General features: G+C 38.3%; 2 long non-coding RNA genes across 2 annotated transcripts; both read right to left on the bottom strand.

Annotated features, from left to right (window-relative positions):
* Nucleotides 1–3,326: 3,326 nt before the first annotated feature.
* Nucleotides 3,327–9,826, bottom strand: LOC130408525 (uncharacterized). Its single transcript, XR_008904764.1, has 2 exons — nucleotides 9,495–9,826; nucleotides 3,327–3,791 (listed from the first exon to the last, which is right to left on the bottom strand). It is a non-coding gene; the product is annotated as an uncharacterized LOC130408525 (long non-coding RNA).
* A 2,170-nt stretch (nucleotides 9,827–11,996) lies between these two features.
* Nucleotides 11,997–21,285, bottom strand: LOC130408520 (uncharacterized). The gene is made up of 3 exons (XR_008904762.1): nucleotides 20,576–21,285; nucleotides 15,429–15,519; nucleotides 11,997–12,239 (listed from the first exon to the last, which is right to left on the bottom strand). It is a non-coding gene; the product is annotated as an uncharacterized LOC130408520 (long non-coding RNA).

Below are 21,285 nucleotides of genomic sequence, written 5' to 3'. Positions count from 1 at the left end.
CCACTTATTTGACAATCACCTCCAAGCAAAAATAAAGCTGGATTGTCTGTAAAGGCACAAAACTAATTTATCTTGGACCTAAAATAAAATATAAAAAAAGGATCTTACTGTTAGTTCCCCTCAAATCTGAATGGATGAGAGATGCTCCAACAGTGCAGATAATATATACGACCAGAACTGCACAGGGATGCTTTACTTTCTTTTCATTTTTTTTCAAGTAATCTGACATAATCAGTATATCTCTCTCTGTCACGCACATCCTGCCTCCTTGTATGTTTCATTTTAAACACTTTATAACCAAAGTGATGATTTAACACAATGTGCCGATTCTGTTGTAACTCAAAAACAAAGGTGTGAGGGGAAAAGCAGGTGCGTCTTTTGGCAGTGAGGACGAGACACACAATCACAGGATAAAGTGGAGGGAGGGCAGAGACCCACGCCAAAATTCCATCAACTGGGTGTCTTTCAAATGCACACAGGGAGTGTGCAAGTCACACAGAGATAAATAAAGAGATTGATACATCACACTGATAAATCATCACGTGTAAATCCTCCCAAATGATCACCCCACGCAGGGATAAACAATAACGCTGCATAGTTAATGACACTTAAATGCTCAAAGACACATGTGGGGTCTGTCACATTCTTCGCATACGACATGACACTAAAGTCCTTTACATCACTGTAAGAGATTAAATATGATTCAGCTCACTGTTTCAACAACAAGTTCCACAGCATTTTTATGTTAACTCCATTATATTTATTTAGAAAATTTTATTTAAATGATCATGCAATATATGGTTTTTAAGACAGAACGGGAAAGCTGACCCGGAAAAAATTCTTCATCACTTACTCCCCCTCCTATCATTTCTTAATTGACTTCTGCAGAACACAAGAGAATATATTTGAAGAACAATGGTAATGTGGTCTGTGCATTGAGTCAAACTTTACTTTTGTTAAATTAACTTAAGTCATATGCATTGTAAGATTGACACTGACAAAAAGTTAATATTTCTAATATTTTAAATTTGAATTGAACACAACAATGACAGAATATTAAAAGTTTACAGTTTCGTAATATCAACTTTGTACAAAACAGTTTGTCTGTTGTTCTTTTCAAGTTTCTTTATACTCTATTCTTTATTGTTTTATCTTGTGGTGTCCTTGGAGAACGAAGCCGGTAATTTCCACCCTTAGGGCACCTTGAGGTGGAATGGAAACGTGTTTATTTTTGCTCACTCCGTAATGTCTCACCCATGTTCGTTCGTGTCCTGAACTTGTTCCCCACCCTCCCTCGGGCGTGTGCGTGGGTGCTTCTCTTCAGCGATCCCACCCACACCACACTGTTTGTCTGACCAAAATAGCCACTCTAGACTGGAAAAAACCCATCCAAGACACAACGCAACAATTCTTTGGGTGGATGGGAGAAATCTCCATACATGCCACTGGCTGGTCCTTCAGGAGGTGAGATTTGAGAAATCCAAACACATCGAAAGCCAAATTGAGGTCATGAGATGATCCAGAGGTCAAAAATCCATTAGTGGTGTTTGCTAAGGGAACCAACGCTGGTATTTTTCTCATAATCATGGATATGGACATCTAAACAATCCTCTAATGCCAAGTATTTAATTTAAAGTGATTGTTCACCTGAAAATAAAATTCTGTTATCATTAGTTCACCCTCATGCTGTTCCAAACCTGTATATAACTCTTTCCCCTGTGGAACACAAAAGAGGATGTTTTGAGAAATGTTCACATGGTTTTGTGTTCATACAATGGGAGTCAATAGGGTCCAATGTTGTCTGGTCGCCAACATTCTTCAAAATATTTTCTTTGTGTACTACAGAAGTCCCACAGGTTTGGAATGACAAAAGGGGTGAGTAAATGTGGAAAGAATATTTATTTTTGGGTGAACTATACCTTCAGATGAATCTCTGTTACAATTTCAAACTCAGACATTATTGATTTTCACCTGGCAGCTGCTAAAACAGCTAAATTCAAATAAGAGATCCAGACACGGGGATGGGCTTTTGTTAATTGGTCAACTAATCAACAACATAGCAAAAGCCAGCATCATGCCATCCATCACCACATAATGGACACAGATTTTGTACACAGAAGCATCACTCCCATTGCCTTAAGAATTTTTAAAATCTAGTTAGCTTTGTCATCGAGATAATCTCACTGTACAATGCAAATATTATTGAACATACCATTGAAAATGAGGAGATTAGTAGGAGTAGCAAAGTAGGAAATTATTGTCTATTATTATAATCTGTTATCATAATCACCACGGTGCCTCATGATGTTGACATTCTCCAATGTTTTCTTAACATGACAAGCATTCATACATAAAAACAGCAAATATTTCAACCAGTAGAGCTTTTTGAGAAGCAAGGATTGATTCGTATTATCACTTCTAGGTTCAACCCTGATATTTGACTGACGTGTGACTTCTGTCTAGCACTGTATTCATGTCTATACTGTGTCTTGTGTTTGATTAGAAGACCTACATTAAGTTTTTTGTGGCACTGACATTATGGCTCAAATTTACTACACAAGACATGATAGCGCAAGAGCACAATTTAAATAGCGCAGACAGGAGTAGAAATTGCTGCGGGTGATTTTTGAACAAGGCGCACATTAAAAAACACAGATGCAGTATCTTATTCCCATAATGCAAATGAATGCAAGGTTTAAGACATGCTTTTTTAAGGGCGTTAAATACTGCCACAAATACAAGTACAATGATGAGCGCAAACCTTAGTAAATCCTTTTACGTGATAAATTAAAAAACTATCCTCAAATAAAGTTTATGTCTGAAGAGCAAACTCCTACAGATGCATATGCAATAAGGTCCGTCGCAAAAACAGCTGTGTCCATGCCTTTTCAGCTCTAATTTTCACTGCGTGTCTTTAGTAAATACCGACAGTAGATTTTTATGCAAAAAGAGGCATTTGCGCTGCCGGAAGCTGTAAGTAGATATGGCACTTTGTCTGTAAACCTTACATTGTCCCTTGTATTGTCAAGTCATTGTTTAGTGTAAATTGACTAACTAGCTTATATACAGTAATTCTTTTTATATGCCTGCCTCATCCAGGTACTCACTGCTACAATGCCAGGGTGTTTGCTAAGGTGTCTTGTGTTGATATATGGTTGTTAGTGTTATCCTGCTGAGTGTTTTTTAACATTTATAAATCCCTGACATATTCTAAATTAACTTCCTATAACGTTCATGCTTTCTACTTGCAAGCATTTACTTTGCATGGAAGTCCCATAAGACAAAACATGAGAAACAAATGAACGCTGTCATTGCACCCAATCTACTCAACTCAACTCAACTCAACTTTATTTATATAGCGCTTTTTACAATTTTCATTGTTACAAAGCAGCTGTACATGAGACACATTGAATACAAGTATGAATTCTAAAGCAGCCCCCCCGGCCAGGCAGATAGTGCAAAACAATATGCAAACGGTGGTGAGGAACCCAAAACTCCCATCGAGAAAAAAAACCTCAGGGGAACCCAGGCCCAACCAGGGGATTCCAGTTCCCCTCTGGCAAAAGCTGCTGCCTCTGCACAAGCTCATCAGTGCTTGCACAACAAGGCTTAATAAAAATATAAAAATTAAAGATTATCATTAACAATCTAATAGCATTTGAAATGTTGTAGAAAAAAACAAAGTTGTCGCGTCCTTTATCCAGCTCTATCCTCTTAGCACTTGTCAGGTCACCGCTTCCCATTCTCAGCTCTGCCATCAGGTCTGGGCATGAACTGCAACCTGCGGTAACCTTGGAACAAAGAGACAAGACTGGCTGAGAGTAGAGTACTGTTCTGGACTCTTTGATGCAACAAGTACATCATTTGTTGTTGGATGTGTTCCTGGTTCCGGTTGATCTAAATAATGCAGCCTAAATCCTCTGAGGATTAATATTATGGAGGTGTAGTGTATGCAAGATTAAAAAGATGAGTCTTTAGTCTAGATCTAACTCTCCACGGCTCCCTGTGATAATGAGACAAGGACCCGCATGCACCCAGAGGCAGTCGACACACTTATACTCACATGTACCAAACTGGCTAACCCAGCTGTGCTCTTGAGAAGAGGAAAAAAACTGAAATAAAAACACGCCCCACTTCCCGTCAAAACCATCGAGACAGAGGTGGGGGGTTGTGAAAACGTCTGAGTCACGACATCGGCGATTCAAGACGCGCTCTCATTTCAATTGCAGCTCGTGCCAAGCCTTAATAGGTTTCATTTCCACGCTTGTGAATGTTTCCTGAATCTGATCTTAAAGATCTAAGAAACGATTAAAAGAAGCTTATTAGGGGGCCGTTTTGCCATCCTATACATCAATGCACTATTCATTTTCTACAGTCATTCCTTCACAGTTTCGGGTTTAAATTACACAAACAAAAGCAATGTTTAAAATTATGCATTACAAAACATTTAACAAATCCATTTTGCTCATGTTTTTCAAGTTAAAACGGTGAAACCCTGAAAAACGCATGGATTTGGTTGTGCTGTTTTGAATGCGTTCTGTCTGAAAAGCTCCAAAGTGAAGTAAACATCCTGTTTCATTTACTACAGGCTGAAAGAAGCGACAGCTAAATATAAAGCACAAGGCAACTGGTGGAAAGAAACCGTTTTCACATCCTCAGTTCGGGAAAAATAAGATCTACTGCAGAGAATAAAATTGCAAGTTCTGACAAGACAATAGCATCCAACTGGTTAAAAGTAATTACATGGGTTAACTAAACCATGGAAGAAATGACCATTTTAGAAGTTGTAAACAGCACCCAGTATGCTGTCAGAGTTGTGCACCCTTCATTAGAGAAGCGGTGGTAGCACGCAGACTGATCTAGTGAAAAGTCAGAGGTTTCTTCTCTGTCATTCTGGATAAGACATGTTGCCAGCCTTTGTCAGATCCTGTTGGCATGTTGTTGGTCATCAACACAGAACGACTGTGCTCACAACAATTGCTCATTGTCGTTGTCAGTTCGCCTTACAGTCTCAAGAATATGAAGAGATGAGTCGTCTTGTACTTCACAGTGTGTGTGAACGCGGCGTACTGATGTAAGTTCCAAGCCTACTGTTGTTATAATATAAAAAATCTGCTTTCTCTTATTCATGTGTCTACTACTGTCAACATAAAAAGAATAAATATAAACATACATACACAAAGGTCATGTTTTCAAAGTGCCATGGTGAAAATTTAACATTGATTTCTATTGTTTTCTTATGTTGAGCTAATATCATTTTCTATACACTCACAAAAACATTTTATTGTTTTTTTGTGTTCATATGGATTTTACTATCCTTTAGCAACATTTCAAATCTCTTTCCCATCAAACACACAGTAACTACTTAACCCTCATGTTTTTGCGATCTTACACAAGAACAAAGAAAGTCAATCTAAGTCCAGGAAGGTTAAAACCCCTGTGAGATGCATACAAACAAAAAAAAACCTTTTAAAGTTCCCACATGCTTTCAATCCACAGTGACCTTTCCAGACAACATCAGATATTCCATCTTTTCTTCCCAGAGCCCTCAACTAAATGACCAAACTCCACCTAGGATTTAGTAAACATGCATGTTGTGCACAGATTTTGCACTCTTAACTGTTTTGGCAGGTCTCCCTGATGGTTTGATTGAAGAAAACGAACAACTCGCCATCCAATCAGGCTTTGGTATTCTTCGGCACATTTTTCCAACGCCAACACATTCCCGTGGGTCACAGAGACACGTTTTTTTATTTGACACCCTGATGTTCAGACTTCTCAGCTTCATGAGGATCATTCAGGGATGGGGTCTACAGCTGGTGATGAGTCACTGAATAGGCCACATGTGATCGTATTTGTGATTGAACACATATTTTAGTGTCGCTTCAAAAAATGGAGTGAAATGTAAAAGCATTTTTATAGAAAAACTGTGGCAAGGGAGGAAGATGAGGTAGAAAGGAAAAATGAAAGAGATAACAAAGAGAGATGAAGACTTAGTCATACACTGTAAAAAGATCTTGTTATATTGAGAGTAAGAAAAATGTTAGGTGAGGAAAACCACATGTGACACTTGTTCTGTTTCGAATGATTGATGCCTTTACTGTTCTTAAACTCTTTTCTTTTCAATGATACATACTACTGTTTTCATTACTTCAAAACACCATCAACATTTTCCAGACTCTAATCTAGCGAAGACATTTTATAGACTTTAAAGGGGTCATATGACACGGCTAACACAAATATTATCACATGTAATGCAATGTGTATACACAAAAACGCCGTATTTCCACATACCGTGCATTTTTGGATCACCTCTTTGCCCCACTTATCTATAACGCAAAGATTTTCTACTAAACTCATCGCTCTGAAAAGCGAGGTATGCTATGATTGGCCAATTAACCAGTGCATAGTGATTGGTCGAATACTGCAACCTTATGACGGAAATGTAATGCCTTTTTCCATATTTGGAACATCAGCTCAAAAGCAATTGTACTAACAGGTACACCCACATTACTTGTGTATACATTTGGGCAGTTTTAGTCAAATCATCCCACGAACTGACGTAGATTTGTGGGGGAGTGGTTACACAAGTTAATCAGGCAGGTCTGGGTGAGCATTCGTTTTTAGATAGAATGCATTTTTTGTTCCGACACTTTATTTTTTGCTATTTTACTTGGGAAATTTATAACACACCAAAGACAAGACAAACACGTATTCGCCCCATATAACCCCTTTAATCTAGCAAAGACATTATCCACAATTATTACCGGCATTAGGACCTTTGGTGTGACCCAAACCAGCCAACAGCGCATCATAAAAAAACATCAAATAACTAAAGGATGTTCTGGATGTGATATGTTGTTGTGTTGTCTGTGGAGGGCTTCATGATAACTGAGATGTAATGTAGACATATAAATTGTGCTTGAAAGAGATAAAAAACTCATAAAAATCACATACATATAACAGAGATGGAGAGAAAAACCCAACGTTCAAAGAAAGACAGTATGTGTTTCTGTCTGGTAACACCATTCTGTGACATGCATTCAGACAGTCAACATGCTTCCGTCAAAGTTCCTTTTTGCTGGGTTAAACCCTTCTCTGAGCAGTTAATTTTGTCCCTCCAAAAGACGTTCCGGAACTAAAATCCTTTCAAGTATTTCTGGCAAATAGTTCTGGAAATACAAAATAGTTCCTGTGTTCCTAAAAGCCTTCATGAAATTTTCTAGACCAATGCCGGGGCCTCACCACAAGATAACCGGGCCGATTTCTCCCCTTAAAAACAATACTAGGTAAAGTCCTGATGATCTGAAACGGCTCTGAAGGTTATCTTATCAGATTTTCCGGTGGTGTGGTGTTTAAGAGTGAATGCACATAATTGCTCTTTCTTTAGAGCTGACCTTACCTACATTTCACTGCTAGTTGTTTAGTCAATACATAGCTGTGTATGTGACAAATAAATCTTGAAATCTCAAGAGAATTTGCAAGATTTCATGTGATCACAGTAAAGACTGAAAATATGTTAGTTTTTGGTGTGCTGTCACGTCACACATTAAATCTATATTTTTTTCTCCTCATGTTTGTGGTCTCTCAAAGTTTAAAGCTCTAATAAGAGTTTAAAAAGTCTTTTGGTGTGGCTTCACCTTAATCTGGTCCCAACATTTTCTATACTTTAATCTTGCAAAATCATTTTATAGACTCAAATATAGCCAGTGGCCTAACTTTGTTATGAAAAGTGGTGCTGGGACAAGGATGGGTGCTGGTCACTGATCACTATACCTTCGTAGAGTCAAGATAGCATTGTACATACAAGGTCCCGGAGCGCTGTCTGAAGCCATGCCTCCCCTTTAAAAACGCATGAATATACCTAGCAGGGGCGGTTCTAAGGTGGGTGGATATCCAGGGCTTAGCCCAGAGACTTCCACATATGAGTTTGAATAAAATGGCGCAACAAGTCTGGTTCGGGCCCACATGTCCCTGTGGTTACTGCGCTGTCATCTAGTGACAGTGCTGTTGGAGCATGATCCAAGTTCGATTCCCGTCAGCGTCTTTTGCCAATCCCACTCTCCTGTCTCTAATCAAAGCTGTTCTGTCTTTTCTCCACTGTCCTATCAAATAAAAGCAGAGGAAAAGAGAAAAAAGAGAAAGAGAAAAAAAGCAACGCAGACAGCGTTTCCCACATGTTTTAAGACCCAACATGTGAATCGCCCTAACATTTCTATGAGATAACAGTTATCAAACTTTAAACATTTAGCAACTTATGTTCTTGTGGTCGGCAGTCGACGGTGAGATGGCTTGCTGCCTTTCACTTCTGTGTTATTGTTCGTTTATTTTGATTAAAGTTTGTTTAGCGTTCGCCAGTTCCCGCCACCACCCTTCCCTACTTTCAACTATATTACACCTACTTAAATTAAAGTTAAACATAGGGAAATAATCTACCAGTCATCGTTCTTAATAATGTATTACCTTTCTCATTACTGTAACACTTTTCTCGTTACTGTCATTGGAGACAATCAACTTTGGCAAAAAGTCGTGGGGACATTTACCACCTAAACCACCCGCAAATTACACCTATGAATATAGCAAATCCATTTTCTAGACTCGGATTTGGTAAACACTCTTTCTAGACTCTTATCTAGCGGAGGCATTTTCTGTCTCCGCACACCTATCATTATTTATTAACCTCTCACAACAGCTTTTTTCCTGCTTAATGTCTGACTTCAGATTCTCACCATCTTTCTCAGACACACACGCATGTGTACACAGGTCTTAACCCCTAAATATACCGAGGGCAATAAAAGCACATACACACACACCCTGAGCCGTCCGGCCCAGGGGAAGGCCAGTGAGTCAGTGCGACTCACATACATTCGCAGACAGAAATAGGAGATTGTTTCTTTTACATCCTTAAATATTCAGACAGCCTTTGAACTGCCAAACAGCACACAGACTTAATAAACAAAAACACACATTAAAAAAAATCCTCTGACTCCACTGGGAAACCCCAAAAGTGCTAAGACACGGTCCATAGCTTTCCTGACAATACTAGCAGAAGTCTAAAAAGTGAGTTCATTTCTTCAAATGGAAACTCTATAGGGGGGAACCCAGCTCATGCCCTCCACCCACGTTCACACCTGGGGGGATCAAAGGGAATTAAGGGAGGTTTGAGTTTATTGTAGTATGGGACTTCCAAGTTCGAACATTCACAGAGACAGGTTTGAAGCTCTCCCCCTTAGATAAGCTTGGCTAACCATGCACCTAAAGTTACACCACTGTTCTGTTCTAACCATACAAGTCCTGCAGTTCACCATAACAGAAAGAACACTCGACTGGAGCCAATTGTGTTGTAAAATCTACTGATCATGATGAGGTCATCGCTTGTTGCTCATGCCACTTCTACTATTGTTAAAATCAGACAGCTCATAAAGCTGTATCCAGGAGTGATATCGCAAAACAAACAATCCCAAGGCAAACATTTACGACAGCAACTCACTTACATTTCATGGTTGTAAATTGTGATGATTTGCCCCCCTCTGGGAATGTGATCAGAATAAAAAAAGATTCTGGAAAAGTGCTTGAATGCTACATAGCTGCCTGTAACAAGAAAAACAAAGCAGAATCATTTTTAACACCTTCTCATAAAATGAACTGCGATGATAAATAAACTTGCAAAATTGAAGTCACTAATTATTTCACCGACACAGGTATAAAGACAAATGTAGTGTAATGATGGCAAATGTAGTGATTTGTTCTTCAACAAAAGCACCTCCTGTATTGGCCATCAGCAGTGACCTCTAAGGTCAAGACTAATGAAAACGAACCACATGAATGAGAAAACAATAAAAGCAGCATGTCAGGAAAGAAAAAGAAAAGATGGAGGAAGGCATTACGTCGTTGGGTCCCCACAGCTGGTGTTTCTGAGCGTGTGCGTCAGAAAGAATATTTCCAGACATGCGTGGACATGCGTACATAACCCCATCTGAACACACGTCTCTGGTTTGGCAGGAGGTAGAGGGTGAATATACGTGGGCTTTGAAATGAGTGCACAAAACCTAATATCTTCCCTTTGTTTTCTCAAGATTTTACCCAAGATCAACTAAACAGGCCTTCTGCTGGTAAATACAGCAACTATTCTTTTTTTGTTATTTTCATTTTTTTATTTTTATTTTCTATTATTTTTCTAATCTTTATTTTAAATTGTGTAAATCATTGCAGTCCAATCATATAATAATAAGTCAAAAAAGGTATGTTAAACTTTACAGCTGATTCTTGCATTATGGGATACTGAATTGTGTATTCTGTGTTAAACTACTTTAAACTACTACAACAAAACAAAAGTGAAACACAGTAGCCTTTACAGAGAGGAAACGGTTACGACTATTTGCACAGTCCACAGAGCAATTCTTTTCCACAAATGACACAAAAGCAATATCAGACTTAACAAACAATAGAGTGACACTCAAATCCGGGCAGAGCTGAGTGAGTCTGAAGAAGGTCAAGATTCTTATCAAGAGATCTGAGGAAATGGTTGATTGTTTTGAGGTTAAAGTGCTCGCGTGGGCTCTGAACATCTAAGAAATGAGACGTGTTTGTTCAAAATAATTGAGCTTACATCTACATTTATACTGGGTTTGAAGACAACATGTGGTTTAAGGCTCATACATCTCATCCAAACAAGATCCCTGGAAACCATAAACGTAAATATAATGAAGGGTCATAATGATAAAAGAAACAAGGGGAATTTGTGGCCCTTTTAAGAGGAACCACGTCATTAAGGATTCGTTACATTCTTCCCAAACTATACATGGTAAAGGAGACTTCCAAGTAATAAAAGCCAATTATTTTAAAAACAATCACTTTTTCCTCATTTCTTCTAAGAAAACATGTTCATTAAAACGCAGCACACTGAAGTGAAGGGCTGTGTCAACCCTCCCCTGGTTCCTCAACGAATACAAACTTCGCTGGAGAAGGAAGCTGTCTGATTCATAGATTACCTCACTCTTCTCTCGATCTCTGTTGATGTCAATAACCATAATAAAAAAGCTCTCTGTTGAAACATCAAGCAAAATGTGACAAATTCACACATCTGCATTGAAACTATTGGAAATCTGTGGTCTTTCTAAGAATATATCTCATAGCACATACAGTATATGATTTTCAAAGTGATGGGCATTGCTACACTGTTCTGAGAATTGTAGTTATAAGCGCACATCGCAAGAGTTGGTACTTCATTGGTAAAATCCCTTGACCGTTAGCGTGAAGATGTTGACCATTGCTCAGAGACCGACTGATTATAATTGGAACTTGATAAGGGTAATGATGTTGATTAACAAGACAGATGTTTGGACCACCCCGTGACCCGAGGTAGTTCGGATAAGCGGTAGAAAATGGAATGGAATGGAATGTTTGGACCATTTCATTAGGAAACTGTTTTATTCCAAAGTGCACACGGCCACCGGAAATAAAATGTTAACTTCCAATATAGCCACAAAGCCATATTTATATATATATTTGTCTTTAAAAATTCGTACCAAAAGTGCGAATGTGAAACCGCCCTTAAAACTCAAGTAGAAATCATTATTAAGCTCGTGGCTGTGAGTCAGATTTTTATTTTTTACCAAGTGTTCAAGTAAATGACATGTAAATGTTTGCATTATTTTTAAATTATTTTAATTTAATTGTATTATTTTATGTGTTATTAAAGCTAACATAAAAACATCCCTAATTACTTTCTCAATGCTTTCTTGAGTTTAAACGATTTTTTTTTATAGTTGTTCTTTCATCAAACATGAGGTAAAGAAAAGGAGCATGCCTTCTCTTTTGGAAGAAGAGAAATAACACTTACACTGATTGTAAACTGGTCAGAAACAAATCTGAGAGTAAACTGCTTTGACATTTTCTCACCTTTTTTCCAAACCTGGCAGCTGCCACTACCACAACAACAATAAATGGAGTATGTACAAGAACAAAGATTGGGTTGGTTCTTGTTCTTACTGTAAAAGTAGACCGGTATCCATATAAGGTGAATGAATTGACTCTCCTGTGAAGTGAAGAGCTGTTTAACCGTTTGAGTGCCGGGCAGTTTTGAGTGTCCTGTGGTCTGATTGACTAAAAGCTTTCCGTCTCACTTTGATAGTTTCCAGTATTGCCACTTCGATCACGAGACCACCACAAGCCACACGCCCTGATGGGCCACACCTGTCTCATCCGCCAGCATGCGTGACTGGGGCTTGACATTCAGCCTGCAATGTGACACATGGGGAAATTCAGGCAAATTAAAGCAAAGGTTTTAGGTGCTTAACTCTTGTAGTGTTACTTGGGTGTGAGTTTGAAAGAGAACAAAAATATCACAGTGAAAAACAAGATCTATGTGATCTAATGTGCAATAAAATGGAGAGCAAATGGAGAGAAAAGCCCCCAGCAATGTCATGCATATTCTAACTGAGTTGTAAGAAATTCCCAAATGTCAAATTAAGATGAATAAGAAATAGTTACCTTCAAAATAAAAATGATGTCATTATTTACACGGCCCCTTGTCATTTCAAACCTGTATTACTTTCTTTCTTCTGTAGAACACAAAAGACGTTGAACTTGCATTGGTTTTGTGTCCATTCAATAAAAGTTAATGGGGACCAACGGCTTGTGGGTACCAATATTTTCAAAATATCTTCTTTTGCGTTTAGCAGGAACAAAAAAATCCACACAGGTTTAAAATGACAGGAGGGTGAATAAATGATGACTGAATTTTCATTTTTAAGGTGAATTACTACTTTAAATATAAAATATGGAGCATGATTTTAGCAATGTGTTTTTTTTGTCTCTCCTTATTATCTTAATATCTGCACCAAGGATGATACTAAGAAAAATTGTAAACTCCAGTAAAACTCGTTAAACATGCACAAGGTGGGTGGGGTATCAATAAAAAGTGAATTTCCTTAACACGACATGTCGTGAGTGAGAATAGTACCGAAAGAATACTGAGAAATCAATACTAATAAGTTTGTTGAAGATCTGCTCTTGGATAAACCTGATGTTATCATGACATTTACAGCCGTCAGCCGGGGAAGAGCAGCCGACGGGCCGATTCACACACACAGAATGGCGCTTTCAGTTTCTCGACAAAACCCACACACAGACTCATACGCACGCATTACCATAACCACAGGTGACATTGCATTTTCTTGTTGTTCACACTAACAAACAGACGGGAGTCTGTATAAATATCTGGAAATTCACAGCATGAGTAAAATAGATTGATCTCATTATTTGGTTTTCTGTGTGTCTCCAGTCCACAACACGTTTAGCTTAGAAAAACAATACCTCCGAAATCAAAAAAAACTATAAAATATGAATTTTAAAGACCACTTAGATGTGGTCGCATTGTGATCCACCACATCTTGTTCTGATGAAATTCACCTACCTGTACATGCATTTAAGAACAGGTCATTCGAAACCAAAGCACTGGGTGATCAGACCACACCGAGATGACTGCGCACTGCAGCGTGAGAACGCCATCATGGACCCAAAGACACACTGCTGTTTCACATTTCTCAACTACCACAGAATTCTCATAGGGAAAAATGTACAAAGTGGGGGCGCAGGTTTATTAGCAGAGTACTCAGAAATTCTGACGCTCATCGATATGAGTAATGCATGAGCAGACCTGATCATTCAAATGATGCTGGTACTACATTTCATCCAGTGAAGGGGATTATTTACTAAAGCGATTTATAAATTATGATTATGAGGATTATATTATTTTTAAGTGTATGTTTGGAGAACATTAAATATGTATTTCAGACAACATAGGTACTTCATAACTAAGGCTTAGGTCGAAATCATCTGACCCAATTTTGGTCAAGTATAAACAAAACGTTGCAGGAATTAATATCTAAAATTATAGAAAATCTAGTTGGGTGAAAATCTATAGATGCATTCAGTATGGCCTAACTGAAATAATCAGAAAAAATACATTATGATAATAATAGGTTGAGCTATAATAAAAGCTGAGCCACTACTTTAACAATTGGGGGTTAGAAATCACAGTTAAAACTGAATCACCAGGTTGTCGTGTTAACAGGTCAAGTAATCCCTTTTACTGTTCACCTTCTCATTTATCAATGTTCTGTCTATTATTTCCGATCAGCGGTGTGTGTGTGTGTGTGTGAACCTTCATTCATATGCATCAAGTAAGTGCAAAGCATCATGCATGCATTCTGGCCAACCACACTTCCTCCACACATCAGTCTCTCTATAGATCAGACTCTCGCATTTTAAAACACGCTCACACTTCTTTGAAACCCATCTGCAGGGAAGTGAGTTAAGGCCTGTTTCTGGAAATGGCTTTCACTTTTTTATATTGACTGATGAGTCTGCTTGAGCCAGAAATCCAGTGAACACAATCAAACAGCTTTTCTCAGGTATCAGTCAATCCAACACTTACAGATGATGAAGACGATAAGCCATGACAGTAAAATTGGAGGTCAGTGGACAGCAGGGACGTGATAAGATTAAATTTACACAGATGCTTTAGTATTTTAAAGATGGTTTGTACGTAGTATTATTTAATCCATTTCAAATGAAAATCCCTTCATTTACATCTAATGGAGGATCGTTATGTTACCAAAAAAGGGTTTCCTATAAACATGTTCAAATGAAACGAAGCCATATTAAACCTTTGTGGCTTCACACCCGAACGCCACGAAGGACATTATACAGGTTATTAAAGGTGTGTTTACACACGCTTCTGCTAAATTCAAAAGAGGAATCAACCCAACGCTACGAAAGAGATAGCTTAATCGGGGAGGTTGAAATGCACATTTCTGTTTTTCTTTTCCTTTTTTCTCTTTTGTTCCCATTTTTTGGGGGTGGGTGTAGCATTATTGAAAGGTTGCGAAACTGTGTGATGCAACAGTTAGACGCTATATAAAAAACCAACGACTTTATATCAGCGTGATTTTTTTTAAATATAACCAACGATAATGTGTCTGTGTGAGCACACATGAACAGACTGTTTACAGTTACAAACAGCATTTAAGTGAAACACTTAACGCAAAACGCTACCACTGAGGGAAATCACCAACACCTCAAAGTGCCAGAAATAATACACTTTCTAGACTATGCAGTGCATGTAAGAAACAATGTCCACCATTAAAAAAAAAGTTTTCAATACAGATTCTCAATAAAAATATCCTCTTTAAAATCACTTTCAGAGCATGTCATTAAATTGTACTTAAAAACACAAAAAAAGCTACTCCCAGAGGCGGACCTCACAACAACATTTTGTGCTGCGAGCCAAGCCTGGAGGGGTTTTTCTGTTAGCAGGAGACAAATTAAAGGGATCCCAAACAAATTGTAATTTCAATATTGTGATTCGTCTCTCTCACATCTGCGTGTGTGGTGTGTTTGGGTGTGTGTGGGACGCTACTCACAGAAACATTCACTGATACGCTCTGATCTCATCTCATCTGAAATGACATCACCTTCCATGACCTGCTGTTGACCCGTAATCATTCCTGAGTCCTTGGATGAGAGTACAAAAAAGTTGGTTTATTGATCTTGTGTTTCTTAAATTCACAAATAACGAAAATAATAAAAATAGTGAATACAGAAAGTAAAACAGACCAGAAGGTATGAAGCAATAGTTAAGCGCAAAGGTAAAATTACTTTATCAAACCTTTTTACTACTATATAACAAGGGATAATTCACCCAAAATAAAGCATTTATGTCATTCCAAACCTGAATGACACAAAGGGAACACAAAAGAAGAAATGATGTCTTGATGGTTGTTGTGTCCATACAATGGAAGTCAATGGGGTTCAGTGTCTTTTGGTTACTAACTTTATTAAAAATATATTCTTTTATGTCCTGCAGAAGAAGGAAACTCGAAGGTTTGGAATGACATGAGAATGACATGAGTATGAAATACTATTCATCCATTAATGTTGAGACAGATTTTTCACATCATTGCGTTTTTGGATCCTAAACATTCACAAATCTGGTACAATATATAGTTCAGTGCAATCTGGAAATAATTCATAAAAGGTTCTGATAATGGAAAACAATTCAGATTTTTTTCTATGAATGCACATCTCTATTAATTTCTGAAAGGTCTGTAGGGCCATATTTTCGTACCATAAAAACTGGAAAAAAAATCATATTAGGTAAACAATTTCCGTTTGAAATCCACAGATTTTCAGGTAAACACTTTTTAGCTATATCATCCCCTACATTTTTATTGCGATACAATTTGACATTTTCTGATTCTCAAAATCTAAACTAAGAAAATAAGCATTTTAAATCGTATATAAATAACTGGCATCCAGTCAAATGGCTACACCCCCGCCTCATTGTTCTCCATATGCCCCCTGTCTGTCTGCGCGTGCCCCCGAGTACCGGGCCAGCCTGCCGCTGCCTTTTCCTGCCAATCTCATTTATCCCGTTGACATCAGCACGCCTTGTGCTAAAGGTCTCCGACTGCTACGAGGCTCCTCTGCGCATCATCACCTGCAGCAAAACGAACGTTCCCGCGCAGCCAGAGCGCAGATAGCCGCGCGTTCATTAGCGCGATTAGCCGCGGACAAGACAGACCCTCCGGCACATACCAATAATGAGGGCTCCGTGAGAGGAGGCAAGCTTGCGTTTTAAAACCTAATCAGCATTTGTTATTAATAATGGTAATATTCTTCTCCAGCTAGCTAAAAAGTTTTCTTAAGAATTGTCCGTCCATTGGCGCAACCTAATTTGCTCGCGATCGTGAAGGACTTGCCCGTTGTTCTTGCCCGTGGGGACAGAAATAGTCACTGTTACCTGACTCACAACTCCTACAGGCTGCTCACGGATCAGTGCTAATGCTCTAACCTTGCCCGAGCAGAGGGGCAGAATTCCTCTCGCTGTCCTCTGTTAAGTGCCTGACAAAAGTCTCACTAGAAGCCTAAGAAGTGTGCATCTTGTTAATTGTGTCGCTGCTTTAGCGCGTACAAGTTAAATGTGTGCGTGTTCACGTCGTCACTTTTCTTCTTCTCTGTAACTTTTGTAGCCTACTTTGTTTTGTCCTAATGGTTCAGGTTGGACTGTTTCTTGGACGGTTTTATTTTGGTAGTAAAGTTCTTACGTCATCAGTTCTTGTTAACAACCAATGTTAAAAATCAGTGTTTTCTGTGGAATTTTATCTGAGCTTGTTCCCCATACATTGACAGTAAATTTCCTGTTTAGTCAGGACACAAATCATATATTCTGGTGATGCCCCTTAATTAGCTGTCAAAATGACCAAAGTAACGTACACTAGTTAGTTGGCCTACTCACTATAGTCCAAGTCGTCTTACAGTAGCTTTGTTTTACGATCAGGCCTCATTTCAAGAAAAAAATGTTGTTAAATAAACATCGTCATCTTGGCCTAGTCTTCACACAAAGCTTATGTTCGCTATATGGTGCTTCCTATTAATTATTCTTTTTCGCAGTTGGAATAACAAATGGGTGACAAAAAGGAATCATCATTGGAATCATCTTCATGCATTTCCCATCCTGGATGGTGGCACATTTCGAGGTTAATCGATCCAAACAAACTGCTAAAGCTTTTAAAACAGAGAGCAGAAGTGTCTGGTATAGACTTCTCGAATGAGTGGAACTGTTGCTGTGAAATAAAACTCACGATTCTCCCTTTCACCTAGAGAAAATTCAGACTTCTCTTTCTCTGGCAGTGAAGTGTGCAATAATGAGCTAATAGTTGGTGAACATAAGTAAGTGTTCCCACTCTGGGCTAAGCCATCGGCTCCATGTTCAACAGCTTGACTGATGTGACCATGGGCACGCTGGTACTACCCTTTTGAGCTTCTTGAAAAACCTTCTCTTCTGCCCTAAACTACAACTTGTCACCTCATATTATCTTTTCATTTAGAGGAAACAACGCTTACATGGAAATCGTGTGATGTGAATATGTGTGGGGGGATAAAAGTCTAAGCATCCAGTAATGATCAAATGATACAAGAATTATCAATTGTCTTTTGAAAATGTTTTTTTACAGTACAGGTCTGCAGTCACCTTCACTCTTCCCTTGTAAATCTGCTTTCAAAGAAAAGCAAAACCCTTCTGCGTAATGCACTTTGATCTGGACTTTCTGATGAAACTGACAGACGCATGACATAAGGTGAGTGGGATCAAATGATATTGAAAGCAACACAAATGCTTATTGGAAAATTATTGGCTCGCGATCAACACTTATTATGCAAAATAATAAAATGTCTATATGGAGAGATGCAAATCATTTTAAATGTCTTGCCCTTTTCTACCTTTATTTTGGAGCCACATTTATTGTGATCCAATATTTCTCATAAAAGTGCATGAACAATTCTCATTTCATGATGTCCGTAGATGTAAGCAAATCTTCAAAATGGCATAAACTAAGAATAAGCGTTTGGTCATTAATAAAAATCAAACATTTAGTAATCATTCTTTTTTTAATATTGACAGGAGGTGGCGTCAGTGTCAACAGTGGTTACGGGCCTGTATCAAAAGTAAATAGAGCTTTGTGGTAAAAGAAATGAAGGGAGAGGAAGCCAGCTTCCTGTGTAGCCATTTTGATTTTAAGATATCAAAGAAGTGAGACGAAAGCCACTCTTCTCTCTGCACAGACCACATGGTTACGGTTGGTTGTGTATCTTTTCTGTTCTTTTTTCTGTAGCCTCACACTTTCACTATGACTAGCTCATTCATGAAGAAACAAACTAATTTGAAAATGAAAAAAAAGACTTACTCAATAATATGGACTAGATAGGTTGGTGATAAAATGACAGCAGCCTGGGTTTTGTGCAGGCCTACACTATGAGCAAACTTCTGCAATTTGTTGGGACTCCAAAAACTCCAGTCAGTGACCTCACAGCTAAATATTAAAATAGTAAATAGGTGATACCATGAACATTCAAGTTCTTCTTGATTTCTTCTTGATCTTGAAGTCCATTCTGTGAAAATATAACCTTCATATCTTTAATATTCACTGAGTAAGGCCATGTCCTGACTTTGACTACACACTTAAATCTATATCCTTCACAGTCTAAACACAGCATTATTTAAATTAGGGTTTACTGGCCACATTGACATTTCCTTATGCAATGTTTATTAACTTGTCTCACCAAGTCATGTATGAGGAAGATGGATACTATACTTCTTTAAGACCAGAAGAGATAACGATAAAGGTAAAGTCTATTTAAAGCTGTCCTGCCTAATTGGATCTTACAGTGATGATATTATGTTGTCTTAACCCACATCATCAGCCACAGTGGATCTTTAACTCGTACATACTCTAGTAGTCTCAGTGACCTAGAAGAGTCTGCTCTCATACAAGTGATATTCTGGCTGCTGAGAAGAACGCGATTCTTGAGAAATCCAGCATCTACCTTTAAGAGAATGAACATTTATGCATTTAGCAGACACTTTATCCAAAGCGACTTAATAAAATTTACAATGGTTTTACTACTAAAACAAATCTATGGTTTCTGTACGGACATAACCAGAATTGTCTATTACTAAATAAACACTTTAACCTCTAATAAACACTTTGATACGCAATAAGTGTTGTGCAAATTATGACGTCTAGGTCTTTGTGTACATCAAAACACCTCGCAGGAGAGGAAGTTGCATGAGCGAAAGGAAAGTGCGTCGTCTTTCCTGACTGCGGTACACCTGAACATATGGGTGAAAGGTGGCGCGCTGCTCCCATGTGGTGAAATGTAGGTTTGTGCTTGGCTTTATGCCCAGCCAGTGATGATTCAGTCTTATTAACATATTCAGGAGACAGTGGTAGATTTATTTTCGCGCTGCACAGGTGTTCCTATGTGGCCTCGTCGCGCACCCCAGGTGTGAAGCACCAGTAGTCTATAGAGACAATAGATTCCTTAAAGTCTATGCATTAAGAAGAGACCGTCATATTTTTTTCAAGACAGTTTCTAATACCTTAAAATACTGGGTACAAAAAGTATTAAAAATTATATAAAAAATGGGCACAAAATGACAGAAGAAAAAGAAGTCATTGTTTTGCCTAGCAAGATGATTCACAAACAAGGTAACAACGGGATTATAATAAACAACTAAAATGACATTGAAATATTTCACAGGCAAAAATTATGTGACCTTTTGTGTACAAACTGTGCAATTAGTGTGAATATAAAATAAATGGTCGGAACAATACATATTTTGCAGTCATATGTGCAGAGAGAGAGAGAGCGAGAGAGGGGGAGGGAGAGAGAGAGAGAGAGAGAGAGAGAGAGAGAGAGAGAGATTATACATTTTGTGTTGGGGTCTGCTAATTCATGAATGTAAAAGTGCGTAATTCCAAAACATAGGGGGTACACATTTGTTATTAAATTACTCCCTAAGGTTTGAAACAAATACGAGGTTGATGTCATATGAAGCAAGTGAAGAAATGTCGCCTATTTGTTTAATATTTTACATTTCGGCATGTCAGAATGGCCGCCTATTTGTTTAGTTGTTTACATTTCTCCCCAATATTCAATTTGTCTCGAGAAAGTGGGATTACAGTTTGTTAATAATTTAAAGTCACTTTTTAAATTTCCCATTACTTACAGAGTACTCCAGTTTTCACGCCTGCCTGTTGAAAAGCAGTCAAGTCCTCCTCCACGCTCTGTACACGGGGGCGTTACTTCTGGAATCTGGCCGACCTGGGAGAGGTTTCCCGGTCGTTCACCAGGGAGGAACTTGACCATAAATGGGACTGATATTAGTTGCCAAAAAAAGGTCAATTTACTCCCGATCAATAAACCGCAAAGGCTTGCGCATGCGTTTAACGAAGCCTATTGAAAGACATTTAATATATGCTGTGGGAACAGACGTGTGTAATACAGCTAACGTTATACCTGCACTTACTCACATATTACGTATTCTATGACTCAGTAAGTAAAAGTTCTAAAAAACAAACAACTGATCTGAGGTTGATCAAATAAATGACGTCATATGAATATAGTCTGACGTCCCGTCGTAACGTTTTTAATGTTATTCATTTAACTGGTTAAAAGTATTTGCACTTCGCCAACTTTTCATCATGATATCCTGTGTTTACTAAATGTAGCACCTTAAAATAACTTATACAAGAAGCGTTGAACCTCCCTCTAACTGTTGTCGTGTTTTTCTCAAGTTTCTTGACCACAGCAGAGTTTCTGTTTTCTTAGGCATGGGAAACTTTTTTGTGTGTGGCCAGCTTCTGCGTCTTGTCTGTGGAAACAAAAATAGGAGAGCTGCCTCAAGTCTCTGTTCAGCTTGCGCTCTCGCCTCCAGCC

Source organism: Triplophysa dalaica, chromosome 2, assembly GCF_015846415.1.
Source record: "Triplophysa dalaica isolate WHDGS20190420 chromosome 2, ASM1584641v1, whole genome shotgun sequence".
In the NCBI taxonomy this organism is placed as follows: Eukaryota; Metazoa; Chordata; class Actinopteri; order Cypriniformes; family Nemacheilidae; genus Triplophysa; species Triplophysa dalaica.
Note: the sequence above shows the minus strand (reverse complement) of the source record. Positions and strands in the feature narration are given on the sequence as shown.